The sequence below is a fragment of the Lissotriton vulgaris genome, chromosome 12 (assembly GCF_964263255.1).
Source record: "Lissotriton vulgaris chromosome 12, aLisVul1.2, whole genome shotgun sequence".
Taxonomy (NCBI): Eukaryota; Metazoa; Chordata; class Amphibia; order Caudata; family Salamandridae; genus Lissotriton; species Lissotriton vulgaris.
In genome coordinates, this window is record NC_141700.1 from 641,966,900 (window position 1) to 641,981,353 (window position 14,454).

The 14,454-nt window shown below is 42.0% G+C and overlaps 1 protein-coding gene across 1 annotated transcript in view; it reads left to right on the forward strand.

Moving 5' to 3' along the window:
• The first annotated feature begins 1,560 nt into the window (after positions 1-1,560).
• The window catches only part of APRT (adenine phosphoribosyltransferase), a 60,161-nt gene continuing 47,267 nt past the window's right edge, over positions 1,561-14,454 (forward strand). Inside the window, exon 1 of the mRNA XM_086945807.1 lies at positions 1,561-1,932. The gene's annotated coding sequence lies outside the window, so the exon portion shown is untranslated. The remainder of the gene's footprint in view (positions 1,933-14,454) is intronic.

Below are 14,454 nucleotides of genomic sequence, written 5' to 3' on the forward strand. Positions count from 1 at the left end.
TTACGCGAAGTAAGAACCCAACCCTGTTGTTGAGCATACTGAGCCAAATGCCTCTTCAGAGGAGTTATGGCGCGAACCAGCACCTTATTCATGGAGTGCTGCACACGTTTATCAAGGGCTTCCACCAAATCCTGCTCAAGAGACTCAGAGGCCTCTTCGTCATAGTCACAGTCATCATCATAATAGTATTCACTCATTGTACACCAACAGTGCAAATATGCCCACAAGATGACAGAATCAATATTTGCCAAACGCAAAAGTCAGGGGGAGTGACAAAAACCCCACAGCAAGCCAATGAAAAGCAGAAAACTGCCTCAAAAAATAATTAAAAGGTGGAGGGAGGGCTTGCTGTCGAAGAAAAAAGCACTCTAGGCAGAGCCTATGCCAAATTATTCAGCCTGAAGCCTTTTCCAGCAACCGGCGTCAAACAGGGGTTAATTCTGAGGCTGTGGGCGTATGCAGTCACAAGGGACGTCTTGTCATAAGCTCTGGTTACTGTGAGAGACACGGAGCGCCGGAAACTGCTACCGCGCATGCGCGGACACCAGCTGCCTCAGAATGAAGGAGGGGAGCTCGCGCAACAGCGCGAGTCCACAACAACCCCAACTCCCACTCCACGAATACAGGACACGGGCACAAGGTGCCCGGACCCAAAGGGAGGTGACACACGCTCCCAGCCGCGCAACGCCGCAAGTATGCAAAGGAAGCAAATGGAGCACAGTAACGCGGTACAAAGCGCGGCACCAAGCGCGAGCAAAGCGCTAATTAGAAAGTCACAGAAAACATCAATTACACAAGTAGGTAAGAGAAATGCACTTAACTGGCTGCGGAGCAGCAAAGAAAGAGGAAGTGCGACGTTCTACATGGCCTTTTATATGACAGACTCTATGGTTATTCCCAAGTGTTCATGGGTATTGTGTTTTTTTACTTGTTATTGGCTGCTGAGCATTTCAATTAAAGAAATGAGAATAAGCATAATCGGAGCCTCCTGTCCTGAAATAGAATTTCATAATGCGAGACCTATTGCATTGCAAATGCTTGTTTTTCATCTTTCCATGTGTTCTGCATTCTGCAGCTCACATAGAAATAGGAAAACGCCCCCTCAGGATTGTTTTGGTGAAGGAAGGTGCCTCTTCCCGTACAAAATCAATCTTGCTACGTTGGTGCTAGGCAGCAACTTGCACGGGAAACGTGCCAAAGAATGCCAGGTCTAACAGGAGCATTTATGGTTGTCGATAGATGCTGATGATGAGGAGAACCAGTTTCTAGAAAATGTTGTCAGAGGGGGTCCTTACATCTAAAAAGGTTTGACAAGGGGGTCTCGACATCAAAAAGTTTGAAGACCACTGGTTTAGAGTGTATTTGTTTTGTATATATTTTATGTTATTCATGAACTCTGAAGTCCTTAAGTAATGTAACTGGTTCTCGGGTAAAGTTCGAGCTGTATTAAAACTCATAAATAAATAAATACATAAATAAATAAATATTTCCGTGCGGGGACAGCGTTGCCTTAGAAGGGTGGTGGTTTTGTTTATTTTGGGGGGCGGAGTAGGATACTGCACTGCCTGGTACAAAGGTGTAAATATGCCTACTGCACGTCCGTGTCTGCGGCCTCCTTTCACTCGTGATTTGTCAGTGACTAAATAAGGGGGCGACTACGCTGGTTATGGGACTGAGGCTATAAACAACCAGGTGCCCCGGGAGAACGAGGACGCACTCAGCGCCTGCCCCAGCCGAGCGCCACCCAGCCTTATCAGTGCATCTTCCCCATTGGTTCCGACCGCCTCGAGCACTGTGCTTCCGGAACCGCCCATATTCAAGCTGCAGCGGTCTGTGGAACATATGCGCGTGGAGAGCAAAGGGCTCTGCATCGACCTGTGTCCTCTCCTTCTGCCTCAACCAGCCTGATTCCAGTCCGGCGCTGCTGGGGCGGTAAGTGTGACTTCAGAGACTGACAGCCCCTCTCTGCCTGTCCCTCCCTTGAACTGAGCTCTACACCGGCTTTTCCGCTGCTAAGTGGACCCTCAGTCCCGCAACACCCTATTGACCACATCTCACTTTTTATCTTCTGCGTGGTATGGTGGAATTCATGGTGCCGCGTGCTTCGAAAACACTCAAACTACAAGTCCCAGACTACAGTAGTCTGTAGCCAGAGATACTGCCTGGTTGAGGAGGTGCTCATGACACGAGGCTGCTTGGCAGCCGCGGATACCTCATGCGTACCCAGCACAGCTCGTGCATGAATGCTTGGGGTCTGTGGCCATTGTAACTATGAGGCACACGCGCAACTGTTTTATTGTGCTCTAGGCCGAAGGGCACATTCATGTCTATTTGCCTTTTTTGTTGCTTTTGTCTATTCGGCGTCACTTTACTTTTATCCCAATAAATATATTGAGATGGGTAAATTAATGTCATTTGTTGGTAGTTTTTACAATTATGACATTTGTGTCGTGCCCACTGCCAATGGAGTGCTGTAATTGAAACTAGAATGTTAACTCCATAAATGTGTCGTTCGGTAAGGAACTGTATCCGTAAAATAAACGTGTTTTGCAGTCCGCTCTGCTGAAAGGTTCAAGGACATCTGCTGAGCGCAGGTAGCCATCTTCAAGCAACATGCTCTTTGGTATGAACATCAGCTCCTGAAAGAATGGAGGATATCGGAGTGAAGTGCAGCTCCTTACGGCCATTTCACTCTCAGGGATAAAGGTTGGTGGCATGCATCTGCACACGTCAACCAGTTCCCTCTCTCGTTGTCTATCGATAGAGCGAGGGAGGCCAGTCGATGTACAGGGTGCTTCGATTACAGTGATTGGAGAAAGAATATTTTAGGGATGACGGTGAAGGTTGGCCAGCAACTAAGGTAGCCTAAGGAAAATGTATGACGACATATTGCCTTGTATATTATAGAAAGTTATGGTGTACGTTACAGAAACGAGTGACATCTGTCAAATGAAGATGAGTTGACATGCACGCAGCTGTATTTTGCTCTGCTCTTTCCTGCTCGTCTTTATACTTCCTGTTCTAGCTTGTAGTATCGGGATTTGCGGTGTGGACACATGAAGTCTCCAACAAGCGAAACTTGATTCTCCAGTATTCATTAAGCCCACAAGACGGTGGCAAGGAAAGCTAAGTATTCTCATCAACAGCAAGATCGGTATGCTGCACAAAGCATGTTAAATTTGACTTTACGGTTACAACAACATTTGAGTCACAGGGCCCATTTCATCACATGATCCTCAATCCCCAAAAACTTGAGCAATAATCGATTCATTATAAACCTTGGATGGATCTTTTTGTTGAGCTGCCAGGGACAGAATACTTATTCTATGAGGACTTTGAATAAAATAATTATCTCTAATCTAGTTTACCTTTCTCAGCAACCTGTATAAATGGGTTGAAATAAGAAATATGACTAAAAGAATGAGACAGAATCGATAGAGAAAATTAATGGAAAACATTTGTCTAATGCCTCGTATTGCATAGACAGGTCAAGGAAATGCATTTAAAATCTGATTTATGGCAATACTTCTATTTCAGATAGCCTCACATAACACAGTACAGATTATTATTTGACAGCTGGAAGATATTAACAAGCATTTGCACTGCAATAGGTCTCGCATTAGGAAAGTTTGAGCTATTGGTATTGTAAATGACAATTTTTTGATTTCTGTGTTGGTTTTGAAAATAGCTACTTTAATACCTTTGTCATTTACAATGCTAATAGTTTCAACTTTCGCAAATGTGACACATATAGCATTTGTAATGCAATATGTGTTGTATTTACGTGACTTAGATGTATTGATATTACAAATAACAATGGCTTTTAATTTTTTAAAATAATTAATACTTAAATAAAAGTTATTGTAATTTATAATGGCAATAGCTTTAACTTTTGTGAAGATTATGTTCAGTGTATTTTATTGTGACGAAAATCCAAGAACAGAAGTGAAATATTAACATCTTTTTGTGACATTTGTAATCAAGCTTTAAACATTGAGAGAGCATATTTGAACCAGTTGTTGAATGGTTGCACAGATTGATGCTGTGGTTGCGCTGAGTGATGTGGTGGCGACGAGTGATGCTGTGGCGTTCAGTGATGCTGTGGTAGCGCATAGTGATGTTGTGGTGGTGCGATAGATAGAGTTAGGGCAACAGATAGAGTGAGTGCGATAGATAGACATATAGAGTGAGGGAGATAGATAGCTAGACAGTCTATTTATGTTGGATTGAGAAGAGTTTAATTATGTGGCGTGTAATTATGTGGCGTGTAATTATGTGGCACTGAGTGGTATTTGGAGTGTATGTTGCGTTGAGCGCAGTGTAATTATGTAGCATATGATTATGTGGCACAGAGTGGTATTGTTTGGAGTGTATGTTGCATTGAGTGCACTGTAATTATGTGGTATTGTGTGGAGTGTGTGTTGCTTTCAGTAGAGTGTAATTGTGTGGCGTGTAATTATGTGGCACTGAGTGGTATTGTTTGGAGTGTATGTTGCATTGAGTGCACTGAGTGGTATTGTGTGGAGTGTGTGTTGCTTTCAGTAGAGTGTAATTATGTGGGGTGTTATTATGTGGCACTGAGTGGTATTTGGAGTGTATGTTGCGTTGAGCGCAGTGTAAAAACCAAACGTGTAGTGTTACAAAGTTGCCTACAGACACGCGTTTCAAAATTATCTCTGGATTTTGTTAAAAAAAAAAATTACACGCTGTCTGGGCACATTTGCATTTTGTGTTAAGTTTCCTTTAAAAATAATATAAATGCAAGTGCAGATTTTCGAACGGTTTGTCTTTAAACCACATGCAATCCCCAATTGTACGATTTCTGTGAGCTTTCTTGGGCAGGCTGACACAAAAAAATATTTTTTAAAAGCTGCCGCCTAATAATAGCCCGGGCACCTCTTTTGTCACAAATTAAGCACTGGAAAAGCGGCTGTAAGTAACCAGCACTGCGCGAAGCAGCTGCAGCTAAGCCACAAACAGCAAGGAACGTCAGCTGGCTGTGTGCACGTGCATTGGGTGATAAGTTGCTTTTAAAAATAATATACACGCAGTGTTTATTGTCTAACGTTTTTATGCACATTAACACACAGACAAAAAAACGCAAGGAACTGCAGCTGGCTGGGCCATATGATAAGGCTTATATGCGGGTAAAAAAGGCTGGTATGGCCTGGAAAGGACATGCACGGATTCCAAAGGCCGTCTAAGAAACTCTTTTAGGCCAGAAATGGTGAAAGTGTCTGTAGCTCCTTTCAAAGTAAAATAAACACGAGTGCTAAAAGTCTCAGCTTTTTCCCTCTAAACAACATGTCCTCCTGAATAATATGATTTCTGTGCTGTTTCTTAGGCAGGCTAACAGAAACATATTTCAATAAAAGCTGCCACATAATCAGAGCCCCGGCACCTATCCCGTTACAAATTAAGCTCTATAAAAGCAGCTGTAACCCGCACTGTAAAAGCAGCACTAGCTAAGCCAACCCAAAAATAATTACACTCAACAACCAACAAGTTCCACTATATTTACTAGGTGCGCACAGGAAGTGACAATTTCTAAACTATAGGATGGGTAGTGCTGTGCTCGAAAACGCACCCACTAGTCTACAAGCAGGCAAGCAGACCCCGTCAAGTCAGTGGAAGAAATGTCGGGCCTCAGCCAGAACAGAAAACATGAAGAAATGACAGCAGGAGGCTGAGTCACTGAGCCTTCCCTGGCGCAGAATCTCACCAAAACAAGTTTAAAAACAAGGCATTTGGGGAGAAATGAGCAAACAATTGTTTGAGAATTGGTAATTGCAATAAACTCTGAATTGCAATTTTCAAAAGTAAAAATCCGTATTTACTACGTACTTTTATTACCAAGGTCGATTTCTTATTTCTTAGGTTTCTCTATTGCATTATACCAATTCTCGTTTTGTAATTCGGTGTTTATTGCAAATTGCGCATCCAATGGCATAACAATCAGGAAAAGAAGTCCCTGGATCACATTGCTGGCCAGAAAAGCCCAAAGTACACCGTAGGGGTGCGCAGGAGAAAGCACGAAAATAATGGCAAGTCAAGGGCCAGAGAGGAAAGAGATGGGAAAAAGAAGCAAGTCCTCTGACATCAAATTTGAAAATTCTTGTGGAAAGAATGTATTGCGGATGATGGTAATAAGTTAAATATGCCTGATGCCTCAAAAAAGATCTGGCAAGGAATCCAGGAGATACAACGCCAGATGGCGAATAGAAAATCCTTTTCTGACATATGAATTCACCTCACTCAAAGCACTATACCTATGGCATTCAGAAATTATAAATAAAGACCCTTGAAAATGAAGACTAAGCAGTGCCTATGCTGCGTATCTGTTCTCTGGGAATGTTAAAGCTCAACCTGGCAATTACTGAGCTGTGGTGCATTCAGGAAAAACAAGCTCTCTGCATTGCTGTGGCGGGGAAGCGGGAGCGCATTCCTTTGAAGTCTGATGCAGAGGCTCAGACAGATGGTGGTGTGCGAGCGGCTTCCTTTCAAATCGGATGGGGGGGGGGGGGAGCAAATGGCAAGCGCATGCCCGGCGCACATGCACTGGCCATAATCCGCATTTCAAAGCCCTCTTGGCAGGATTTTCTGGTGCCCCTCTATATCTCTCGCATAGCGATTGCTTAAGCAATAGCTAGGTGAGACCTAAAAAGGGAGAAAACAGGATAAATCTAGAGGTTCAATCATTAATCATACAAACCAAAGTAGAGTTCATCATTTCAAGTTTGTCCCAGCTAGCTCTGGTCAAGTCTAGGCTGTAACGCAGCGTGTCCCAGTAGGAGTCAGATAACCTTTAAGCCAAAAGGTTATTTTCCTACACCACTTTACCAGCCTGCACAGTACAGAATTCGAGGTCGCAGTTAGTTATAGTTCAGTTCATTAAAGTCTATATCACCCAAGGTAGGTGATAAGCATAGAAAGTTCAATAGAGATCAAATGTATGTCCAACAGCACGACAGGCTAGAAATGAAAATGACAGCCAGCTTTGACTCCTCCGATGGGGCAATTATATCTCAAAATGTTCCTAGTGTACACTGTTAAAAGTATCAATTCCATCAGTCATTGGGGTTCTCATTGGTCATTCACAGTGGGGTGATCAGTGAATCGCACACATCCGGAAGAATAAAGTAATCATTTTTCTATATGCCATTAGGATTCATTAAGTTCAATTGTATTACCATTTGGTCACTTTCACGGAAATGGGTGGTACCTTACTTTGCTTACAGTCTGTCTGTTCACAGGCGCCTTTCCCTGGGTTTGCAACAATTTTGTTATATTTCTATCAAATATGCTTCTTAGCGATCCATACAGAAAAGAAACTTCACAGAAAGTTCTCATAGGGCTTAGGTGACTGTCTCACATGATTTTACATTGAGGTAGGGAAACAGAAAGCATTTGAGGCCTACATGAAAAATTAGCTGAACCACTACTGTTCAATATTTTCACTAATCACTCATTTACTAATACATTTTGACTTTCTCCATTATCCTCTTTGGTGCTCATGACGAGCCCAGTTCGTCATGGGTCACAACGGAGCTGTACCCATGACGAGCTGGGCTCGTCATAACGGCTCCGCCCCGCCCACGCACAATTGATTCCCTGCCTGTGCGGGTGAATTAATCAGTGGGCGGGAATGTGACGAGACCAGCTCGTCATGAGCACAGCTCCACCGTGATTCATGACGAGCTGGTCCCGTCATGAGCACCGCGGCGCCACGCTCTCCCCACCCCCCCACCACCACCACCGCCCCGTCCCTCCCCCGCATGGAAGGGGTTATTTAAATTATAGCTTTTCTCTTCAGGAACTACACATCAATATTAGGTACTACTAAATAAAAATTTCTATAGGCATTATTTGTACGTTATCTTTGTTAATGGTACACTCTCAAATACATGTTATTGTATTAACGTTAGAGAACTTAAGGATTGCACTGTCGATTTTCCCCTAAATTAAGCAATTTTGCATTGCAAGTTGTTCATTAACTATATAATTTCATGATCTATGCACATTTAAGAGTATATTGTAACAAAACTCTCGATCTAAACTATATATTTTTATTTTCTCCAGCACATATATATGTTTGTGTAGTTCTCCTTGTTTCTCTTTGTTTACATTTTCGTTTCATCATTTTAGAACACACTGCATGCTTTTACGATGCAACGTGCATTCTCACAATTTTTTGACTTAGCCAGTTAACACATCTTCATCACGTATTATTTGTCGAAATTATCTTTACTGGTGAGAATTGATAAGCGTAGACGTCAGATAACATCCACGCTCCATCAATTCCCCCTTTGAGGGGAATCAAGCCATCACACAATCTTATCTTATAATCACCCTAAAATTACCCGTTTAATGCAGGTCTGACGTTCCAAACCCTTACGACATATCATACACATATCCAATGTACTTGCTGCATGTACTTACCCATGCAACACCTACTTTTCTTTACACAAAAAATAACGTTCTAAACTCTCTCAAATCACTAATGGTAATAAGTAAATACAACATTCATCAAAACGTAGCTTTTCCTCAATATACAATATAGTCACAAAGTTTTGCAGGAATTACTATTTTCCTTCTTTCTCTAACAGTGATGTTACAATACTATTTTTGTGAATCTTCAACACTTTGTTTTTGATCATACGAATCATGTGTACTACTTTCAGTTTCGTCAAACTCTTTATTTACAGTTGTACTGTTTTATTGTTGACCCGATAAACTTTCCACATCATGAAATCTTTGTTCAACAGGAACATTTCCAAAATGATGTACATTAACCCCACCATCTTCTGTACTCTTGTTGTCAAACAGCGTTTCCTGTCTCAGTTTAAGCAGCGCAAGAGCACTTTTATTTCACCAACCTTTTATTTTTTTCAACAAAGCTGCACTGACAGACACTTTTATAATCTGTTTTGGCAGGGAATATACCTAATCCCCTTTTTACACTTTCGTAGGTTTTCTAACGAAGACCCAATCACCTGCAGAAAATTGTTTGCTGTTTGTTCTCTCTACACTGTCATAGTCAATTTTGTCCTTGCATTTTTTTTTATTTTTCTATCCTTTACCTTTAATTCATAATCTTTAATTTCTGTTATTTTATTAGACTTTCTACAATTTTCAAAGTTTGGTGTCGACAACGTACACCCATCTCTCCCTCTCATCAAAAACAGAAAAGTGAAAACCCAGTAACATGTGATACATTAAATTAGACGCCAATGCCTTCCGCATACGTTCCTTTAAGTACCTGTTTACTATTTCCACCAAGCTGTTAGAGGAAGCACTATACGAAGTTGTATTTTCTTGGTTTATACCATTCCTGTCCAAAAAAATCCACAATTTTCAATGACGTTAACTGAGTGGCATTATCTGGCACTATAATGTGTGGAACACCTTCAACAGCAAAAATTCTCAGTAGAAAGTCAACGACGGCTTCAGAGGTGATGCTCGTACTCAACGCAGTGTATCCACTTATAGTAGTAATCTGTCTGTGCTAACAAATAATGGGTATCTTCTCTAAGGGCTTGAGAATGTCCTGCAAAATCCATAATCCATTTTAACTAAGGACCATCTGCAATACTAACTAGATGAATTTCTTCCTTTGAGGTTTTCCAATGTTTATCTGACCTCACACAGTTGTCAATACTCTCATGCACCTCTGAATCCATTCCTGGCCACCAGTAATGTTTTCTTAAGAGTCTTAGTGGCCATGGTTCCAGGATGTCCCCAATAAACCAAATTCACTAATTTCTCTCTAAAATTAAAAGGTGATACTAATACATCATGCCCTACTAGCATTTCCCCTTCAATACTCCGTTCATCCGCTACCTGTATATAGCTCTATGATGACCGATCTAAATTTCGAATAGGTGGCCAAACGTTAACAGCATATTCAATAACCTGTGGCAAAACAGTGTCCTTTTTCATTGATTCTTTCCATTGATCTTCAGATATGACTCCCTCACAACAGACGTGGCATCTATAATTGACAAATTTGACAGACAGGCAGGTTTGAGGCTGCAGTTGTAATGTAGTCTGTGTGTTCTGTTGGTCTCTCCCTATTTAAATGTGAACCAGCTCCAACTCAGTTGAAGTGTGGGCGTCTTCCTGTGATGGGTTAATGATGTCTGTCTGCCTTGTCCATAGCAAGGTGAGGAGACTGATGGTATCTGATTTATACCTCTGCGATGGAAGACGTGCAGCCACAGATGACCAGTGGGAAGCAAGAAAATAAGTCAACAGGAGTCTCTTCCTTTCCAGGCTTATGTGTGATCTTGAAATAATGCTGTAGTCTTAGAGCCTACCTCTCCAAATGCTGGAGTTTGAGTAGCAGAATATTGCCCTAAGGGTCGATAATAGTTGAGAAAAGTGTAACACTTTCCATAACCAACAAACGAAAAGCGTGTTGTCTCTCTTTCTAGGGCAAAATTCTGAATGTATCTTGAGCAGTAGCTGATCAGCCCAAGATATAACCTGAAAGCAGTGACCTTGTCGGGACCAGGTGCTGGGTTTAGAGCTTTCACCTGATCAGGTTGAGGCCGTATTCCATCTCTTGAGAAAGTGTGTTCTAGAAATTCATGGATTGTTTGCAAAAGTGACTTGTCCTTTTCAGCACAAAGCCCATGTGACCGAGAGCCTTGCGTGCCTCCATAAATGAGGACTTGTGTTCTTTGTTTATTTGTCCAAATACAACGTAATTACCATAGTTCAAATAGTTTGCAGTGCTTTTCTCTTTCTGTATATTGATAGGGCTGTCACTGTGTACACATACGTATATTTAAACTCCTGACTGGATTTTGGCCACCAAAACCGCGTGAGAACCCCAGGCTGTAGATCCTTCTGCATATTCAGTTATGCCTTGCCAAGGAGGACTGTTGATCTCTGCCTCAGTCTTGATTCTGAATGTCATGCCTTTGAAGTGTAGTGTAGTACCTAGTTTCCCACTAGGCCCTGCGCTTTGGAATAACATAAACAGTAGTATCGACGTGGAACTGCAGATATTCCAGGCCTCCACTGACTATGCTAAACTTAATTGGGTTGTGTTACCAACTAGCTCAGAGGTCACTGGAAACTTTCTTCTCTGCATAGGAAGTGATCAGCTTCCTTGGCACAGACAAGAAGGGATTCAGCTTTCCAACAACCGTGCAACATGACAACTTTGCTCCTCAGATCAAGAGTCAATCTCTAGGGTCGTGTGAAACAATAGACATGTATTTCACTCAGTCAGTCTAGTTCAGTTTACTTTCACGAGATGTAGAGAATAGAGAGACGGGCGTTTGTCAATAAAGGGTTAACATTTATTGAACAGTCTTTCTTCTCGTACAAGAGAAATGTATTGCCACAATTGCAATAATTGTTATTATAAAAAGTACGTACAGTAAGATAAGTATTGCGAAATAGAACTGTAAAAGCATTGATATGGTTTCTTAGCCATACAATGGTTTAAAAGTAATAAAACATATATACAGTCATATATACATTAGGCTAACATACTCAACTGGTGCTTCTAACTAAGCCTACCCCAGTGTGCCTGACCTATGCCTAACACGTGAAAGGGGAGTAAGTAAGTAGCTTTAAGTTAAGTTGGTTTTGCCAAGGTTTGTTTCAAGAATTCTCGTCTAAGGGTTTAGTCAACATCATACCTCTGAATAGAATGATGGAGGATTGGTATCTCCTTCAGGGGTCTCTCGATATCCCAGTCACCCGCGAGGGTAAACCGGAAGCGCCGGGACTGGATTTCTCTGCACGAGAAAGGCAGCGGCTTCTCTTCAGCGCGTCGAGGAAGGAGGGGGGACAGCGTCCGCGGGCAGCTGGAATCTGCTGGATGTCTTCGCAGAGGACGGCTGTTCAGCTCCTTAAGCGTACTGCACCATAGTTCGCGCTTTAGCGGCGATAATGGTATCAGCAGCTTCACCACCACAGGATAGCAGGCTGCAGCGACAGAGTGCTAGATTTACCAACACGGGGTCGTGCAGGCAGCTGGCTTCAGTAGCTCGTACAACAGGCATTGCTTAAGGCAACGTTGGTAATATTTATACCTGACAGGTGCCGGGTTTGACGCAAGTTTGCTGGACATAAGACGTCAATTAAAGATGTCACTAGGAAGTGATAGTTATCAGTTGCTCATTAGAGTTCCATTACTAATCAAAACATAGCAAGCGGGGATTTCCAGGTTTGCTGAGTTTTTATCTTGTTGAAGAACTCGGAGTGTTATCTAGGAATATCAGATAGTGACTACTGCTCTGTCATTGCACTAATTGGTCGCAAAGGAAGTGGCAGAGGGAACTATGCTGGAATGTGGCTCTGTTCGTGTGAGGCCAGAGATGACTTTTCAGAAAATCGCACTTGAACGGTTATGCCAATATAGGGAATAAATGGATTTATAGCCGAATAGGGGCATAAGGTCACAGTATCGATCAGGAACCTAGATAAACACGCAACACCCACTCCACGGGTTAATGTCCATCAAAATTACTAAAACTAAAGCAATTAGACGCATGTGTAACATTGCCCACCCCAAAATACATAAATGCATTCGAAATAGGCGTACTTGTAATACATGAATTTAGGTACTGTACGTTTTTTTAAAGCATAGAAATCATTCAAAAAATTATTGCATATGAAATCAATGAACGATTATGCAAAAAGAATTACACATGAAGTATCTCTGACAGAAGAAAAGCGAGATAAATCATCACATAAAAATGCATTGTAATAACATGTGTGCTAGAGGCTGGTGTAATATTGTTATGTCTCTAGATGTGCTTAGAAATAGAAGTGTGAAGCTTCTGTTCTCTAAGAATAGTTTTTACGTTAAGCAAAGAATTGTTCGTGCCAAAAAGGTCAATATTTAAAAAAATTGTCCAAATCAAAAAGTTATTGCTTGAACGGGGAAAAATAGATTTCCAAAGCTCTTGGCAGTTTTTGTTGATCAAAACTGAAGGCCGAATTCAGAGTTCATGGGAACGCTGTGTGTCGGAAAGCTTCTCAAAGTTATTGTTTCTCTATGGGTGAGAACATCGTATCAGACAGGCTCTCAAAGAATTGGTCTACAAATTCAGGTGATAGTTCAACCAAATTAGATAGCGCTGTAACTTGGCATTTGTGAGAATGATTGCTGTCATCGAAGGCAGGACCAGCAATGCTCACAGAACGTTGTACCTGGATGATGTTGCTTTTGTCACTCGCTCCACTGTTACCACTTGGCTGTAGTACAGGAGTCTCCACGAATGCCGTCATCAGGATTGGTAGCCGCTGGGGACAACACAATGCGTGAGCCGTTATTGGACTGAGCAAAGTATCGACGTCCATTGGTACTGCTGATGGAAGTGAAAGACAGATGTCCAACACGCATTCATCGCCGCAAAGCATACACCGTAGCACAGGTAAAATGCAATTTTGCCATATCGGTCTGAATGAAAGGAACCAGGTCATGTTTAGATCTCTCAGCCTGGCCAATCCGAGGACGTTAGTTATCCTGTCCCGGTAGCGCATTGCTAGGATTGTCTCTTCCATTCCCATGGGAGCTATGTCTGAGCCGAGGCTTGCCATAACGTAGCAGGAGGGTCAAAAATAGAATCCCTGCGACGAGTCCCAAAAATAATGGTATGCCGCCAAAAATGGAGTGCACAAAATTAGGAAAGATTCCCAAAATTGCCTCGAAGGGTGTTAGCAGTCCCGTAAAGACTGTCTTAAATATGCCTGGGATGCTTGTTACACTAGACATGTTAAGGAGTTGGCTGAACATTTCTACGAAATGCACGGGGCAATTTGTTGATAAAAGGTCATGAACCTCAGTAGCCGTCCTTGCGACTAGAAGATCATACGTCTCTTTAGATGACGTTATAGGCACGGTTGTCTGTAAAAGTACAGATTTCATTTTGCTTAATGTATCAATTCGTATAGAATAGAGATTCAGACGAGGCCAGAGGGGAGTCACTATGTCTGGAGGCCCGCTCGGGAACAATGCTTGCATACAACATTTGACCATGGACTTAACTTGTACTAGATAACTTTTCCCTGGCGTCAGGCCACAACATCTGTGATCCGTTCTAAGAATGTAACTCCCGTTTGCGAGTTGCATAAAGAAGGGCTCTATCTGAGTTGCAGGTGTGACTAGCTGGTGGCATGAAAGGTTGTTTGAATTTCCATCACATGCTCCGTGTAAATTAATACCCTGACACAAAAGTATACCGCTTAGTGAATGTTTACAATTTTCACCACTAAGAAATACATTTTTGTCACTGTCACTATAGCAAGAATGAGTGTATGGTAATTTCCATTCGGATTTTACATATCCTTTACCCAATTGTTCATACTGGCCAGCAGGTATGTACTCAAGGCACTTTTTAAATCGGAAAGTTGTTATCGGAATTGTTATAATTCCGTGTATTATCCATTCAATGACAGGACTCTCTGACATTGTCAATGGTAATCTCTCGA